This window comes from Pristis pectinata, chromosome 11 (genome assembly GCF_009764475.1).
Source record: "Pristis pectinata isolate sPriPec2 chromosome 11, sPriPec2.1.pri, whole genome shotgun sequence".
NCBI classification, from domain to species: Eukaryota; Metazoa; Chordata; class Chondrichthyes; order Rhinopristiformes; family Pristidae; genus Pristis; species Pristis pectinata.
The window spans coordinates 87,872,751-87,891,235 of NC_067415.1; the positions used below are offsets into that span (position 1 = coordinate 87,872,751).

Sequence of the window (18,485 nt, forward strand, 5' to 3'; positions counted from 1 at the left end):
TTAAAAGCTGCTTCGCGCGCGCACACTCATAAATGTGCGCGCGAAGATTTAAAATGTGTATAACTATCAAAGTCGGCATGTTTGTGCCTAAATCCCTGTCTGCTTAACACAGGGAATGGAACTGAAAATCCACGCAACTGGCCACAATACCAAGTGTGAGGTACCATGTGGACGTTGGAAGAAGGTGGAGGGTTACACTGGGGATGGCTCGTCCTCCAGTGAGACGTGATCTGTCCCATGGCAGCCTGTTCTCTTTCTGTGATTAACAAAATCTACTTAAAGGGGTTGGAGCGCGTTGGGACTCAGAGGTCGCTCCCCTTCGCCCCATCTCCAAACAACGTATTCTTAAATCATAGAAACCTTTCCCCTCCGGTGCAACAGAGAGTAATTGTCGCCGCTTGTGGGCAAATTTGCCACCTCTCGCCGCAGGTACCATCACAGAGTGTCTGCACATCTGTAAATAAAGCCACTGAATTAATGTCTCACAGTGAAGCTGGGCTTCTCTGCCGTTGTTTATTGCAAGCTGGGAGTTACACGGGAGCTCTTCTGACTGTGTGGTGCACCCCGCTAAACGGCAGCGATCCCACGTAAAGGTTGATTTCACTTAAAGGATTGGATCAAATCCTAAAAATACACTAGAGTCAAAATTTGAGCTGTCAGTTTACGCCAGCTTCGGTTTAACTTCCTGGAGACTGTAACTGTGGTTGTTTGTACAGATGGCCCCTATCGCAATGGGAGCCGCCTCGGCCCAGAAGGTCCTTCCCGTCCAAGATGACTTATTTCTCTGCAGCTTTCTGCTTCTGAGGTTGCCGACGGTGGAACTCACACACTCTGCCACAGATGGATTAGGAGACGGGTGACGGGACGGGCGGGTAGGTACTTTGGGAGGGGGTGCGCTCCTTCTGCCGGATTTGCTGGGATGTCGTGTGCTCCCATTTCTTTCTCCAACGCTCCGAAGTTTCGAACGGTTCTGAGCTGGGATTCAGGACTCATGGGGATACCACACTTTCTCAAGGAGGCTTTGATAGCATCCTTGAATCGTTTCCCCTGTCTCCTGCAATCTCTTGGCCTGACGTTGCTCGAAATTTGATTTTTTTTGTTTCGGGAGTCTAGTGTGACTATGTGGTCAGCCCAACGGAGCAAACTGAGTGCAAATAGCGCCTCAGTGCTTCCAATGTTGGTATTGGTTCGATTATCCCGTCAGTGGCTCACCACCAAATGGCTGGAGTTATGCTCACTGAAGGCAAATGTTGCTGACGAAATTCACCATCGCCTTCAGAGCCCCGGCACAGCCTTTGGCCGCCTGAGGAAGGGGGTATTTAAAGATGAAGACCTGGGGGAAAGTGCACGAGTCTCGCCGAGGCCTGGAATTGTTTTAGAAAGTAGGATAGAATAGTTCGGATTAACACAGTGGTTGAAACAATGAAGGGATCCATGAAAAACTGCAAACAATGAAGAGGGGTGGTAGAAAAAATGTCAATATTTGCACCGCCTTGTTCGTATTTTTTATTTAGCTAGAGAACATTTAATACACTTAAGTTCAAGAAGTTTATGGCTAAGACCAAAGGAAAAAAAAATATTCTGAGACTCCGGAAGGCGCGATGGGACCCACCAATATGACTTGTTTTGAAAGGGCCTGTTCCCTTTGAGACAATCCACGCTTTCCCCGCAAATTATCTGGTTAAAATTTCAGACTCAAACATGTGAAAGCGCAGACCAGAAGCCGCCACCGGTTTTATACGTTTTCACGTTGAGGGACGATCGCGTCCCCGCTCGCTTAATTTGAGATTTTTCCTGCCAGACCCAAATTCTTCCTAACACTGCGCTCCATCCTTTTTGAGCTCTACGGGAACTAATCTGATTACTTGCTCACATTTGGTCAGATCGCAGAATCCCACAGTGTAATAAACGCTGACCAATCCATCAGCCATCCCTGGGGGTCAGTAGAGCAACAGTATATGCTTTATATTGTGTATCAACCAATCCTAATGTCTCACAACATCTGGGCTTTGTGTGGTCTTTAGTATTTCTCGACCTGCTTTCTGTGTCGCGGCGAGTTTTCACTTCCGGCTGATCCAGAGTTGATTCTGAAGATGTTTGTGACCAAGCAAGTGGCTGGTCGGACTGCTTCGGTGTTAGGGGATGTGCTGTGTGTCTGGATAGTGACCGGCAGTGAACTATATGGACAGCTGTTGGCAGAAGAGTAAAGTGCGGACAATTTCCGGCAGTGTCCAACAACATAGCTACATTTGTTGTGTGTTAGCTGATTCCAGGCCGTGTCCCATTGTATGGGCATTGAGCAGACAGGATCCCTACCACTGGGAGCACTCAGTCGCGTGGGGAGAGTGCTAACACAGTGGCCTATGGACAGAGTCTGGGTATGGTTCTGCAGTGTCCGGGCACTGTGCTATACCTTGGTCCTCTCTTTTACTCCCAGTCTGTACCTGCTGCTCCCCCGAACAGGAGAAGTGCCCATGCGTCAAGTTACATGCCAGTAGATGTTGTACCTAAAGATGTAAGATTATTCTTACAAGTTGGAGTATCTTCAGGAAGGTCCAAGAGACTCGTTCAGTCGTACGTTAAATAGAAATGTCATGCTGTTAATTATCCAATCCCTAAATCCTCATTTCTTGGTCCTCTTGCATTGCAGCTCCGCTTTCAATAGATTTAAGTATGTGTAGTCTAAACCATGGCAAAGACCATCTTAACATTTAAATTTAAATGAAATTGCTGGGCATGTTGGAAAATCCTTTTTTTTAATTAATAGAAATTTTATTTGGATTTAACATTAGGAGCTCGTGGAGGAAAATCCCAACAATAATCTCATCCAAGGTGTGTGGGCCTGTGATTGCCTTTGCCTCGGCTTGATTCATGATTGGAACCTTTCCATTGCCAGCAGCAAATCAGCCAGTTCAGATTTCCCAAGTTCCGGGCAGGCAGCCAGCCCCACAGTCACTGGTACTTCATGGATCACGACACCATGAATCAGCTGATTCAGGGGTCAAAGGGACTGGCAGACAATAGAACTCTGGCACTGAGCCATCCCGGTCTCAGGCAAAGACAATAAGACAGCGACTCTGGCATGCGGATGTTTATTTTTAAAAAATACGCCACTCAATCTCCCACCGTGTCCTTCATGGGTGTCAAATCCAAACGTAGTCCTGAGGTTACCCGGAAGACCCAAAAACATGCAGGCGTAATTCAGTCTCTGTTTTAAAGTTTTTCTTTATTTCTTAATTTCACCCAATAAATTAGTTTTATTTTTGAGTTAAAAGTAAAAACATTCAGCGATTTGGAAAGCAACTTTGTTGGAGCAGAGGATCTCTTAAAAACAAAACGAAACCAAGCCACTAATTGCCACTACCGGGAAAGAATAATTGAAAGTTCACAGAGGACCTTTCCATTGCAAGGGTGGGGGGGGGAGGGGGGGGGGGGGGGGGGGGGGGGGGGGGGGGGTGGGGTTGGGGTGGGCGGGGGGGGGGGGGGGTGCGGTGACATGAAATCCAGATTGAAAAAAAGTTTGCACAAAGTTGCGACAACAATGTGACCACGGGATGCGAAGTTTTGTCCCCAGGGAAGTCATGGAGACATGACCTTTTAATGTGCTACAAGAATAAGTGGAGAGGGCTTGTGGTCGCAGTAAATCCCAGACAGCGCTTCTGGCGTAACTAAAAACAAGTCACGCGAGATGTCAGAGATTTCTCTGGCTTCTGAACTGTTACAGTAACAGAAATAGGTTTAAGAAACCTAGTCTCAATTTTAAAATATTTGTATTAATAAAGAGGGGCATGAGTTGTCGGGGGCGGGGGCGGTGAGGTGGCGAAGGAACTTAGCTTCTGTCTTTGAACCACAAACAATGCCTTAATGTTGTACCTGATGAAGTAAAAGTTTCATCATCGGAACTGACAAGTGACCAAGCTTGAGAAGAAAAGAACGAATCAGATAGGAGGAGTCAGATAGATCACAAGGAATTAGGTCAATAGAGATCGTCACTGTTGCTTCGTTGTTTCAATCTAATTAGCATATTGGTTGTGAAATAATTTGATTTTAATAAATTATTTCAAGATTTTAAATCTTGCCATGGTCCCGCTACTCTGCAAATATTATCTATTATTTAACTGAGACACCCATCAGGAAACTAAAACCACATAGCACTCGCCAGGACTCTCCACTCTACCAAAGCCGTCGGTTCTGTATTGGACCAGGAAATGTTCTTTCAATCGGAAATTCAAAACAACAGCGGTAGATGCTGGGAACCTGAAATAAACATTCAGTAGGGCAGGTAGCATTTGTGAGTTCCGATGAAGGGTCTTCAACAGGTGCTGCCTGACCTGCTGAGAGTTTCCAAGATTTTCTGATTTTATTTTTTAAATGTTGGGTACAATCTTGCAATTTACTTCCATCAGAGGATTCATTTACAAGGTAACTGGCTGCAAGTAGTGGCTCCAACAAAACAGCAAGCGCATGGTTTCTGCTGCTTGATTCCATTTGGATTACACCTTACAGAAGAGCACACTGATCAGGTAACTAATCATGGGCAGGTGTGAGTACGGGGTATGGGGTGAGTATGATGGTGAAAGCAGAAGAGGGGTGGTGAGCACTGGGAGAGTGCACAAAGGTTGAGGAAGGGGACCAATTGTGAGCATAGGTGACGTCATGGTGAGCACAAAGTTGAAGTGGAGGAAGGTATGATGCATGGTTGTGAACACAGAGAAATAGTGTGAACCTTTTTTATTGTTACTCTTTAGGATCTGTGGGCACTAAACATGTATTGCCAATCTCCTGAGTTCTTGAAAAGTTGTAATGTTTTGTTTTCTCGTACTAATGATGGAGCATGGAACACTGATTGCTTTTTTAGACCATTTCAGAGAGCAATTGAACAATCAAGTTAACTGTTAACTGGAGTCTGGAGTCATGTATCAACTAAATTAGTCTAAGACAGTGTTTCCTTTTCATAGGTCAGTTGTCTTTATGGCACTCAGACAATTTCATGCTCATGCTTACTTATACCACCTATCCATTTTATCCTAAATTAAAATCATCTTACATCTTCAGACTGATGAGATTTCGACTCATATTTACCTGGACTGTTGGTCCAGTGACACAACAACAATTAATCAACCCCTAATATACGTTGTGGCTTGACGTTCAGTGGTTCTCTCTCAGTGTGTCAAGGAACCAACAAGGGAACAGGCTGGTATTGTGAAATGAGAAACAAAAACAGAAAATGCTGAAATAACTCAGTAGGTAGGCTAAATCAGTGGGAAGAGAAACAGAGCTAACATTTTATAACATCGTGAAATTAGAGCTGGTTAATTAGTAACCTTACAGCAACATTATTCTGAGAAGGAATGATAATGATATGACAGAATTTCATACTAAATTTAAGAGTAGTGTGGAAACACATGGGCCAGTAAAACTGAGGAAGATTGGACAATCAGGGTAAAATATATGATGAGAGGGAAGCAATGGTAAACATTTGGAGAAATTATTCATGATTCTCAATTATCATAATTCCCTTGATGTATGAAAACTGCTTTGAATAAATGCTGCAGATATACCAATGTAGAGAAGTTAAGAATTTTAGTTTTATGAATAAAAGCTCCAGTATCATCAAAAATAGTTGTATCCGGAGGAAACTCCTTCCAAGTACAACCTCTCCTTCCCAACATGCATCATCTATAATATTCATAACCAGGAGCCTAAAGACCCACACTCAACAGCTTCTTCCCCTCCGCCATCAGCTTTCTGAACGTGAACCCATGAACACTACCTCGTTATTCCTTTGTTTTTGCACTATTTATTTATTGTTCTAATTTATACTAATTTTATGGTTTTGCACTGTACTGCTGTCGCAAAACAACAAATTTCACGTCGTGTAAATCAGTGACAATAAATCTGATTCTGATTAAAATCGGAGAAATGGATAGAAAGCTTGCACGTGGACCAAGTCAATATCTGTCAATTAAGTCGCAGTGGGTTGATCAATTGTTCCATTTTTTCCCAATGTGTGCTGGCATTAATTATTTGCATTAAGGTTGGCAGTGTTACATTATTGCCAACACATTGTTCTTATATTATACACAGAGAAAAAAACAAGCTGCACATCTGTTTTTCATAAACTTCCCTATACATCCAGGAGTTTTCTAGATGTATTCGATTAGTGCATGAAAAGGATAGTGAAGTCAGTGCCCCAAGGGTTAATCTATGAGTTACATTGACAAACAGTACAGGGCAGCTAGAGGAAATCCATTTCACCCGAAGGCATCAGTTTAGAACAGAGCTCCATTGCCACCCCTTCCCTCAACATACCTCAACCCTCAACACACATCACATACATGCCAACACTCAACACACACCACACACGCACTTCAGCCCTCAACACACAAACCACACATACATCCCAGCTTTTAACATATACCACCTTGGCCCAGCAAAAAAATAAATCAGTGAAGGAACTCAGCCAGTCAAGTAGCATCTGTGGTGGCAAAGGAATTGTTGACATTTCAGGTCAAGACTCTACATCAGAATTGAGAATGTAGATGGAAGAAAGAGGTGAGAGGACGGGGTGACACGGGGGCTGGTAGGTGATAGGTGGAAACAGATAAGAGAAAAAAGACAGATTGCGCCTGGTGGAAGGATGGGGAGGGGAGGAGGTAAAGACACGAGGCTGGAAAGTGATGTGGAACCAGATAAAAGAATGATGATAGACAGATGGAACCAGATGAGGGAGGGGATAGGAAGAGTAGGCCAAGGAAGAAGAAGCCCAGGTAGATAGGTGTATGGGTGATGGGCAGGTGGGTGGATGGTAACGGATCTAGGAAATGGAGGGAGGCAGGGATGGAAAAGAGAGAAAGACCCTGGGTGGACTGGTAGGAGTAGGAAAGGAACATAAGGGGTGTGGGTTATCTGCAATTGTAATAGTCAATATTCATACCAGTGGGTTGTCGGCTACCCAAGTGGAACACAGGAAATTGGGACTAGCTGGGTGGGCACAGTGGTCGGCATGGGCTGGTTGGGCCGAAGGGCCTGTATCCGTGCTGTATGGCTCTTTGACCCCGAGGGAGCGCTTCAAAGGAAGTCGAGCATAAGAACATCAGAAATAGGAGCACGAGTTGGCCATTCGACCCTTCAAGTCTGCTCCATCATTTAATTAAATCATGGCTGATCTATCTGAGGTTCATTTTCCAGTACTTTCTCCATATCCCCCAATTCCCCGAGTTCATGCATCCATCAATCTTCACAGCCCTGATGGTTAGAAAACGCCAAAGGTTCACCACACTCTCAAACTGTGTCCTCGGTCCTGGACCCCTCAGTCAGACGAGCCCCACACTGCATCTAGCCTGGCAAGCCCCTCGAGAATTTTGTGGTGTCAACAAGATCTCTCCTAAACTCTAGAGACTAGGGTCCCAATCTCCTCAATCTCTCCCTGTAAGGCAAAGCCGCCAACTCTGGACCCAGTTTACGCTCCCTATGTGCAGTACATCCTTTCCTTGGTTAGGAAGGAGACAGTACGTCAGGTGCAGCCTCCCCAAGGCCTTATACAATCGAACAAGACAATATTAGGTGCAGTTCTGGAGGAGACGAGCTCACGGCTCTTTATGTAAGATAACTTTCCTTCCCGTTGCTATTTCCTTATTTTCGATTTGATTGTATATTAGATTTACAATTCGCATTTATTATAGTTTGACTCGCTTATTTTAAAGTGCTCCACAAAACCCCTTCCACTGGCGTTTGCTAAAAGCACACACCGAGCGGATTTGGCTTATTACAGTGGTTTCTAATACTCAGGACCACCATTGAGAAGGTGCAAAGCGACCCCATGACCATTCCCCGTTGTTCGTGCTCCTTATCTTCCCCTATCCAATATATTTCTCACTAAAATACGCCTCGACTGGTTGTTTACTGATTTAAAGGCGGTCCATATCTAACACCGTCCTAAATACAGGTAATGAGCAGCACTTTATCGGGCGTTAGCATATTTCTGTTCTCTCGCATTTACTGCCTGCTATTGGTTGTGATTCTGTCACAGGAGATTATGGAGACAGATTGCATGGAACGAATGTGCTGAACCAGATTAGAAAGAAAGAGAAATAACAACTGCGCCAATAAATTCCTCGTGAGAGCCTTATCAGACAAGTCCACACTGATATGTTTCCTATTGTCACAGGCTCTTAATCCAGTGCTTCGTGACGACATCTCCTCCTGAGTCCCACCATTTGTTTCCCAGGAACAGTGCATTAAATCCATTTGTGCAATTTGGAGTCGCGCCACAGTTGTGCCTGGCATCGCTTCTGAACTATTATACTCGCGGCATGTCATTGCCACGGAGTAAGGGTTTACACACAGATCCACTCAGCCTACCGTGCAGCGTACACTCACTGTCCCCACTGTTACACGCTGTATACTTTTATGGTTTGAATGCTATCAATAATGCAATATGTTTTCTTTTGTTTAAAAAACACTTAGTCTCTTTTGAGAAAATTGAAATGGTTGAATTAATTTGAAATCCTAATTTAATCCATCCAGTGGGCGGATTCTTGTTGAGCAGAAGATGGAACAAATATCTTCTAATTTGCCTGCAACTGGTATCCATCTTCTTCTCTGCGACAGTGTGTGAGTGAACTGCCCTTCAAATGTTATGTTCACAGCACCAAAACAGTTTCCAAACTCTATCTTAACTTTCACATTCCCATCGACCCCAGTGATTTTTATCCCTAGTTTATCTAGAATTTATCTGCTTCTTCCCTAATCAAATTCTGTTCCCTCCACCCTTTGAGGAAGAGAGTTCCCAAAACTCACAGCAACACCTGTGCCTTAATTTGACAATCATTTATTTTCAAACATTGTCATTCTACCACTGTCACAGATTAACGCACCAACATTCCCACATCTCTCTGTCCTTTCACTCATTTTGGAATTCCATTATTCGGTCAAATTTGTCTCTGTGTTCTTAGTTGATATTGTATCACTTTGCACATACCTGTACCAGATTTCATCCTTTACATCCCTGCTCATTCCACTGGCCTTACCTATGTTAATTTAATCTGCTATATTTTCCTTTCTGTTTACCACAGTTCCAAGATTTATGTTATCTTCAAATTTTGAAAGCTTGAAAATTGCATGCATGACTATGTTTTAAGTGAAAATTTAAAAAAAACCAGTCCATGTACGAGTCCCAGGAGACAGCAAACCTTGTCTTCAGTTTGAAAAACAACAAGTTAACACAACTCTCTATTATCTGTCGCTAAGCCATTTTTCAAACTGCTGCTACTGAGTCTCATTGTCCATGGGCTTCAGTTTTATTACCCAACTTCTTGTGTAAGAAGTTATAAGGCATCTTTTTAAAATTCATCAACATGTTGTCCTAACACCCTCAATGTTAACTTCTCTAAAAACTCAATCAGGTTAGTCAAATACAAATTTCCTTCAATAAATCCAATCTGGCTGTCATTCATTAATCCAGACTCCTCCAGTTCACTGTTCCTCTTTTTTGTGATTATTGTTTCTAAAAGCTTCGCCAATGCCGGGTTAGACTGATGGGCCTGTCTTTGGTTGTCAGGTTTGTCCTTGCTCATCCTTTCAAACAAAGGTGTAATATTTGCAATTCTCCTGTCCTCTAGCACCAACCACGTATCTGGAGAGAAGTGAAAGATTATTTTTTATTCTTCTTTGAATTTCTTTTTTTATTTCACTGCGACTTAAAACCTATTTCATTTCCTACTGCCATTCTGTAAATTTCCACACTCACTTCTCCCAGCAGTCTACGGTACACTCCACCAGTAGTAAAACCAACCTTCCTAACACCTCTTCCATATCAGTTTTCACCACATTCATTGCCTCAACCATCTTCCTTTTTATTGATCCTTTGAACGTATCCTCTTCCTTCGTAAATACAGATACAAAATGCTCATTAAGTATTTTAGATACGTCTTTGCCTCAATGCACAGATTACCTTTTCTCTCCATAATCAGTTCTACCCCTCTTCTTACTGTCTACTCAATATTTATATGCCTACCAAAGATTTTTGCACTCACTTTTATATTATCTACCACTTTGTTATCATAATTCCCATTGTATTTCTTACTTCATTTTTAAAATTCCCCTCATTCTATATTCGGCCCGTTTCTCAATTGTGTTATCAGACTAACACGTGTCATAAACTCACTTTCTCAGCTTCACCTTACTCTCGATTTTTTTCATTATCCAAGAAGTTCGGGGTTGGTTGTCCTACATTCCCAATATTAGAATGCATGTAGCCTGCATCTAGGGTTCATATTGAACAAGAAAGCTCCTGGATTCACTTTGGAAATTCCTCTCTGTCTTTGTTCTTTACTCTACACTCTCCTAGTCAATAATAAGGTAGTTGAATTCCCTCATTTTCAACACTCTACATATGTATACTTCTCTGCAATTTCCCTGGAGATTTGCTGCTATCTCCTTCATACTATTGTGTGGTGGCCTGTACAACACATGGAATACAATAAATTTGTTCTTTCATAGAATTATAGAACAGTACAGCACAATACAGGCCCTTCGGCCCACAATGTTGTGCCGACCTTTAAACCTCACCTAAGACTATCTAACCCCTTCCTCCTACATATCCCTCTGTTTTAGATTCCTCCATATGCTTATCTCGCAATCTCTTGAATTTGACCAATGTATCTGCCCCCACCACTGCCCCAGGCAGCGCATTCCATGCACCAACCACTCTCTGGGTAAAAAACCTTGCTCTGATATCTCCCTTGAACTTCCCACCCATTACTTTAAAGCCATGTCCTCTTGTATTGAGCATTGGTGCCCTAGGAAAGAGGCTCTGGCTGTCTACTCTATCTATCCCTCCTAATATGTTGTACACATCTTATCATGTCTCCTCTCATCCTCCTTCTCTCCAAAGAGTAAAGCCCTAGCTCCCTTAGTCTCTCCTCATAATGCATACTCTCTAAACCAGGCAGCATCCTGGTAAATCTCCTCTGCACCCTTTCCAATGCTTCCACATCCTTCCTATAATGAGGTGACCAGAACTGGACACAGTACTCCAAGTGTGGTCTAACCAGAGTTTTGTAGAGCTGCAAGAAATAGCCAATAGGATTGTGTAACACTCAGTCATGAGCCACTATATGCAAAATGTCTGTTGTCAAGTTGAAATGGTCATTTCCGTGTGCAATCCATGTCAGTGCACCTGACCTTTCGTAGTATGCTGAGGCACCAATTGAATGAGCATCTTGGCAGCTTAATGCTTCTAAAAAAGCAGCCCGGTGACTTATAACACACTCTGTGGATTTTGAAAGGTGTTTGAGCAGCCTGAGATCACTTTTGAAAGTAACCAGTTAGATTCACTAATGTCAGCAGAATGTTCCTTTGAGTTACAAGAAATTCAACTAACTAATACAAGGCTTCTTTTAAAAATCATTCATTCTTAGGGAACTGGATTTTACTAGCAAGTACTGTATTAATTGCTCATCCCTTGAGAAGATGCTGGTGAGCAGTGGCAATCTTTTTGGTGAAAATCCTTCCACGGTGCTCTTTGAACATAGAACATAGGACATAGAACAGTACAGCACAATACGGGCCCTTTTGCTCAAGATGTGCCGACTTAAATAAAGCTACTCCACAATCAATCTAACCATTCCCTCCTACACAGCCCACAACCCTCCATTTTTCTTACATCCATGTATCTAAGTGTCACTTAAGTGTCGCTATTGTATCAGCCTCTACCACCACCCCTAGCAGTGCATTCCAGGCACCCACCACTCTGTATAAAAAAACCAACCCCTGACATCTCCCTAAACTTTCCTCCACTCACCTTATACAGATGTCCTCTGGTATTGGCCATTGCCACCCTGGGGAAAAAGTGCTGGCTGTCCACTCTGTCTGTGTATCTTATACACCTCTATCAAGTCACCTCTTATCTTGCACGATCCAAAGAGAAAAGCCCTAGTTCGCTCAACCTTTCCGCATTAGACATGTTCTCTAATCCAGGCAGAATCCTGGTAAATCTCCTCTGCACCCTCGCTAAAGTTTCCACGTCCTTCCTATAATGAGATGACCAGAACTGAACACAATGGCCTAACCAGAGTTTTACAGAGCAGCAACATTACCTTGCGGCTCTTGAACTCAATCCCCCAACGATGAAGGTTTGGGAGGGGAGTTCCAGAATTTAGACCCAACAACAATCAGGAAATGGCAATATATTTCCAAGTCAGGATGCTGTGCATTTGGAGGGAACCTGATATGATGTTCCCATACACCAGAAGCCCTTGTCCTTTTCTTGGTTTTAATGGTCATCGTTCAAGAATGGCTAAGATGAGTAACTACAGTGCATTGTGCCAGTGGTACACACTGCAGCCACTGCATCAGTGCCAATGGAAATGACTCTTTATGGTCGTGGATAGTGTGTAGTGTACCATTCAAGTAGGCTTTGGTTCTGGATGGCAATAAGCTTCTTGAGTGCGTTTGGACCTATATTCATCCAGGTAAGTGGAAAGTATTCCATCACACTCCTGATTTATTCCTTGCAAAAGGTGGAAAGGCTTAGGAGTCATTTGTCACAGACTATCCAGCTTCAAACCTGCTCTTGTACCCACCATATTTATGTGGCTGATCCAGTGAAATCTCCAATCAAAGGTGACTATCTTCCCCCTACTCCTCACCCCTCTAGGATGTTGATGGCAGAAGAATGAGCAATGGTGAAGCAAATAAATGTAAAAAGATGGTTATTGGATTCTCTCTTGAATGGAACGTTGTGTAATCATCAACAAATATCACAATTTCTGATCTTATGATGGTAGGCAGGTCATCGATGAAGTAACCAGAGTTGATTGGCCTATCTCACTGCCTTGATAAACTCCTGAAGCGATGACCTGGGACTGCGGGAGGTATAGCTCATTAACTTCAGTTTTACCAGTTCTCCTTGATACCACATTCAGTCAAATTTTGCCTAGTGCAGTCACTCTCACCTCTGGAATTCAGCTCTGTGATGCATGTTTGCACCAACACTGTAATGAAGTCCGGATTGGCAAAACCCAAACTGGACATCAGGAAACAGGTTATTAGTATGTATGTGCCATCTGATGCTGGGCAGAGGTACCTTCCATTGTGACCAATAATTAACCAAAGACTGATAGGGTGGTAATTAACCAGACTGGATTTGTCTTGCCCTTTCTGAACAGGATGCACCTGGGCAATTTTCCTTATCCATTTATTGACTAAAGTACTCTCTTTTTTATACATAAAATTCTTTCTAAGCTCAGCCTCCCCCCTCCTACCCACTCCTTCTTCCTCTGTTTCATTTTTATTATCCCTGCACTTTAAACTCAGCCTATTTTCACTATTAATCTTAGACAGTAGATGGGAATGTAGAGTTATAGTTACAGCCATGATATTAAATGGCAGAACTGTCCAGAGGAGCCCAGTGGCCTAGTCCTAGTCTTAGTTTATATGTTTGTATAATCTACTTAATGAGCAATAATTCACCAAAAAGTAGTAATAGTGATATACTGTGCAGTTATGTTTCTGTTAAATAGCATAGAAACTGATGATGCTATTGTGATTTGGAAACTGATCTGAAAGCACATTGACAGGAAGTCTTGGGAGCAGAAGCCTGATAAAGCTGATATCCACAGTAAACTGTGGGAGATTCGGCTTCATGCTGCTTACTTTATGCCAAAGTTGTTCATGTTAAGATGCAGAGGCTTTGCCATTCACTGGGATAAAGTCTTGTGAGGGTGTCAGATTCTTTGTCCTTTCTTTCTCTAGTTGGTTGTGCAGTGGGCCATTTGGGATGAGGCAGCAAAACAGGTACAACATATAAAATAGGAACTGGATACCACATTTGCTGGTCACAAACATATTGAAGTAAAATGACCAACTGTTGGAAGTTCATTTAACTTGTATGAATATGTTTCTCCCTAATTAAGATAAAGCAATTTCATAACGAATTGCAAGGCCAAAATGTTTTGAATACAATTGGAAAAATGTTGGATGGTGATAATCCTACTTACAGTGTCCTGGTGATGATTCTTGTTGAATTTTCTTTCCTGTAATTTATCCTCATTGCCCTGTGCTACTTGTACATGTTCAGCTTTACCTTGGTACTACCTACATTGAAGGTAAAATAGTGGAGGTGACTGAGGAGTTTCTGACGAAAAGCTGAGGGAAATTACTGTAAGGTACAGAAACTTCCAAGGTAACTTTTGTAATATTACATTACATTACATTACATTGCATTCTTCTTATACGGAGGAACGGCGAGAGAAGAATAAAATCTGGACGTTTACAGCAACACATTTAGTCTTTGTCAGATTAGCATATAAACCACAGTTTGTAAAGAGATAATTTCCAAACACAAACCCTTTGCCTTGGCGGTGAAGGGAAATCACTTTATGATTTTTTTTTCGTGTTTTCTGTTTAAATGTTAACTCACTTGCTTGCCACACTATAATCAATTGCTATAAAGTAATCCATGTGCAATATTTCTAGGGTGCAACATATTCGAGTTGATGCGTTTTAATCCATGTTTTAGCTGAGAATTTTTTTTATCCATTTACGGGGTGGCAAGAGGATGGTTGAACCTTGGGATTTAAATAATTAGTAGAATTAATAGACGCAGCAATATCATTATATCCTCGCTCCTCACGTGGTGTTTCTATCGTCTTTTTCATCCTTTGTTACTGGTCTCACGGTCCATCAGTGCGTTGAAAATTCTGCTGACCGCTGATGTTTCTTTCTGGATCTTATAATCGCACAGTCTCTTTATTGTTTTTTCACAGCGAAGATTTTTCAAAGTTGTGAATCTCCTGTTGCAGCACCTAGGTTCGGGCATCCTTGTTGGGGAACGAACTCTCATTATTTATTTCCCGTGATGTTCTGTGCCCAATTTTCATCATTAACTATTTTAAACTGAAATCAGAAATTATCTTAGTTATCTGTTTATTTTTGCGCAATGCATTTCCAGAGCCAGAATGTCACTTTGCTACCTCACCGACCACATTCCCCAGGTATTTACTTTCCCCATTTCCCACAACCTTGCCCTGGCGTGTGGCGTTATTCCTTCGCCTGAGGAAAATCCCAGACAGGGCCTCTGGCAGGTTTATCGAATTTCTAGTAATTTGCAGAGAATATGAAATGCACATTGAAATTTGTGAACACATAATACATTGAACACGTAGTGAATCCGGTGAAGGCAGTTGTGCAGATTGAACTGGGCGATGACATTGGCGACTCAGGGTATAACACGATATGATGGAACTGCCACCAGGCCCCCAGGTCAACGTCAGTTGTCTGATTCGCTGACCCCCAGGTGTTAACTCTGCCTGACTAAATGTTCAGACCATACAGGCCGAGTAAGGAAATTTCTCAAGTAGAGATTGAGTGATGGATCCCAATATGCAAGAGCTGCCTTGATTTAATAATGTCATGTGGAGTGATATTCTGGTCACCTCACTATAGGAAGGATGTCGAAGCTTTAGAGGGGGTGCAGAGGAGGTTTACTAGGATGCTGCCTGGATTAGAGGGTATGTGCTATCAGGAGAGGGAGGACAAATTTCGGCTCTTTTCTCTGGAGCGGGGGAGGCTGAGGGGTGATCTGTTGGAAGTGTATAAAATTATGAGGGACATAGATAGGGTGGACAAGCAATATCTTTTTTCCCATTATTGAGCGATCCAGTACCAGAGGACATGCATTTAAGGTGAGAGGGGGTAGGTTCAGAACAGACGTAAAGGTTAAGTTTTTTACTCAGAGAGTGGTGGATGCCTGGAATGCGCTGCCTGATAGGGTGGTGGAGGCAAATTCATTGGGGGCTTTTAAGCGGGGCTTGGATGGGCACACGAATGAGAGAAAATGCAGGGATATGAGCATTCTGTAGGCAGGAGGGATTAGCTATGTCTGCACAACATTGTGGGCCGAAGGGCCTGTTCTGTGACTGAACCGGAGGAACCGAGGTCCGGGTGGAAATGTGTTAAATATGCACGAAAAAAGAAGATTCCGATTGGGTTATGCGAGCAGTTGGAAAACTATGAGACAAAAAATGAAATCAAGACAGGGAAATAGTGGAGGTGACTGAGGAGTTTCTGACGAAAAGTTGAGGGACATTACTGTAAGGTACAGGAACTTCCAAGGTAACTCTAGTCACGTTACATTACATCACATTACAGAACATTGCATTGCATTACATTACAGTACATTGCATTATGGTACATTACATTGCATCATATTAATTACAGCACATTACATTACATCACAGTACATTACAGTACAGTACATTATATTCTTGTTACATGAGGAACGTTTTCGGCAACACATTTAGCCTTTGTCAGATAACGTACAAACCACTGTTTGTGAAGAGATACAGTACAAGACCCTTTGCCTTGGCGGTGAAGGAGATCCCGGTGTGATTTTTTTTCGTGACTTATTTTTTAATGTTAACTCGCTTGCTCACCACACCAGTAATCCATGGGGATAAATGAATCCATGTTCAGGAGGATGCGAGGTGAACGGGACGGAATGGAGAGAAAATCAAAAAACTTAAGATTCTGGAAATCGGAAATACAAACAGAAGCAGATGGAGACGGCAGGTCAGGCAGCATCTGTGGAAAGAGAAATCGGTAACGGTTCAGGTCCGGGACCCTTCGGCAGAATAGCGACTTGCCGAGTGTTTACAGCATTTTCGGTATTATGTCGGAATGAGGAGCAGGGCTTGGGAACACTGTAAAACGGCTGAAATCTGCAGTTATCATAATCCTAAAAGAATTTTCTTGCCTGCAGTACTGTAGACATGTGGATATCTGTCAGTAGAACCAAGCCCTGTGCAGAAGACTCAGTGTGGGAGAGTGGCTCGTTGTTCGCTGTCCTACCCCTCCCCTCAATTTTAGTACCGGCTATCTCCCCTCTACTCTTTCAGTCCAGATGAAGGGCCTCGTCCCGAAACGTAAACTGTCCATTTCCCTCTACAGGTGCTTCCTGACCCGCTGAGTTCCTGAGCTCTTTTTCTGCTCCAGAGTTTGCTGATGTTTATCGTGTCATTGTCGAGGGTCTGTGAGAAAGTTTTGAGCCCCGTCCTCTCCCCTTCCCCCAGTCACCGTAACGAGGGTTGTTTCTCTACTTTCAGAGGGATATTTCTGTCCTGAACAGATTGCGTTTTCCTGGAATGTTCAGCAGCCTGTGTATATTGCGTGTCACGTAGGATAATGACAGATTGCAGATGTTGAATTGAGCTTAGAACAGTTTTCACACCCTGTATTATTTTATATAACATAAGTAGGAGGTTTAAAAAGTCAGCAATGGCTATCATTATCACCTCACTACTGCTTAGACAGAGTGTTGTGAAGAGAACGGTAAAAGGACATTCAAAAGCCATTTCCTCTGTACAAAAGCACTTCAGCTCAAGTCATGTAGGTAAAATATTCAATTGTGACATCCACAAAGTGGGATGTTAACATCACCTGATGGGTAGAAGCAGATAATAAGGCAATTTTGTGATACCCTTTCTACTGAATTGTAATTATAATGTAATTTATCTGCTGCGTTTTAAGGTAGCTTCTCATTGGTCACATTTGCTTCTGAAATCATTTTAAACGCTGAGATACGCCAGTGCAGTTTTTGCTGGCCCTTCAGGCCCGCTCTCCCACCCCGAGTGTGCGCTGCCACTGAATAATTTATATACTTCCGGCCCATTCGTTTCTTTTATGGAGAAAAGTGGTTCTATGGAAGTCCCTTCACCCATCACGTTATCACCATAGGTTCATCTACACACATGAACAACTCCCGTTCCGGAATTTAGCAAGGCACTCCGAGTGATATTTTACAGATAATGAGTTTTTGTGTACTGTCTCAGAATAAAATAAATAACAACAGCTTGCATTGATACAGCACATCTGAAATATTGACACGTTCAAAGGTCTTTGTATTAGACTGGTAGTTCGTCTCCTGGCAGAACATTCCAACCTAGATATTTCAACTCTATGTGGGGAAAACAATGTTCGGACTCCTGCTGCAATCTCTGTTGCCAGCCAGCACCTCCATCCCTCACACTGACTGAAGCTGAAGAAGGCTGTGATTCTGGTGCCATGTCTGCCCCAAGATGAACTCATATAACCTTTGTTTTCATCAAAATAGCCCGTTTCCATCTCTATAACATCACCCAGCCCCAGCCTTGCCTCAGCTCCTCTATTGCTTCCAAACTTTTGTTATCTCAAACACACACCTGGGTAGTACACCACCTAACAACCTCAGGAGCTTCTCAAACTCTGCCTGGACCATCCAAGTTACCAATCAACCCCATGCTTTATGACTTACTATCCCGAGACCCCAATAATAACAGTGATACAGTTGGCTAGGCCGTGTTGTCTGCCTGTCCAACACCAGATTCCTGAAAAAAATAACAGAAAATGCTGGAAACACTCAGCAGGTCAGCTAAGATATGTGAAAGAGGAATCCACGACATTTCAGGCCCAACCACTTTTTCCAGAGAAAAACACTTCTATTC

At 42.8% G+C, this 18,485-nt stretch overlaps 1 long non-coding RNA gene across 1 annotated transcript in view; it reads right to left on the reverse strand.

Moving 5' to 3' along the window:
• Positions 1–14,266: 14,266 nt before the first annotated feature.
• LOC127575807 (uncharacterized) overlaps positions 14,267–18,485 on the reverse strand; it is a 40,195-nt gene continuing 35,976 nt past the window's right edge. The window contains exon 3 of the long non-coding RNA XR_007957128.1: positions 14,267–16,587. This is a non-coding gene — a long non-coding RNA (uncharacterized LOC127575807). The remainder of the gene's footprint in view (positions 16,588–18,485) is intronic.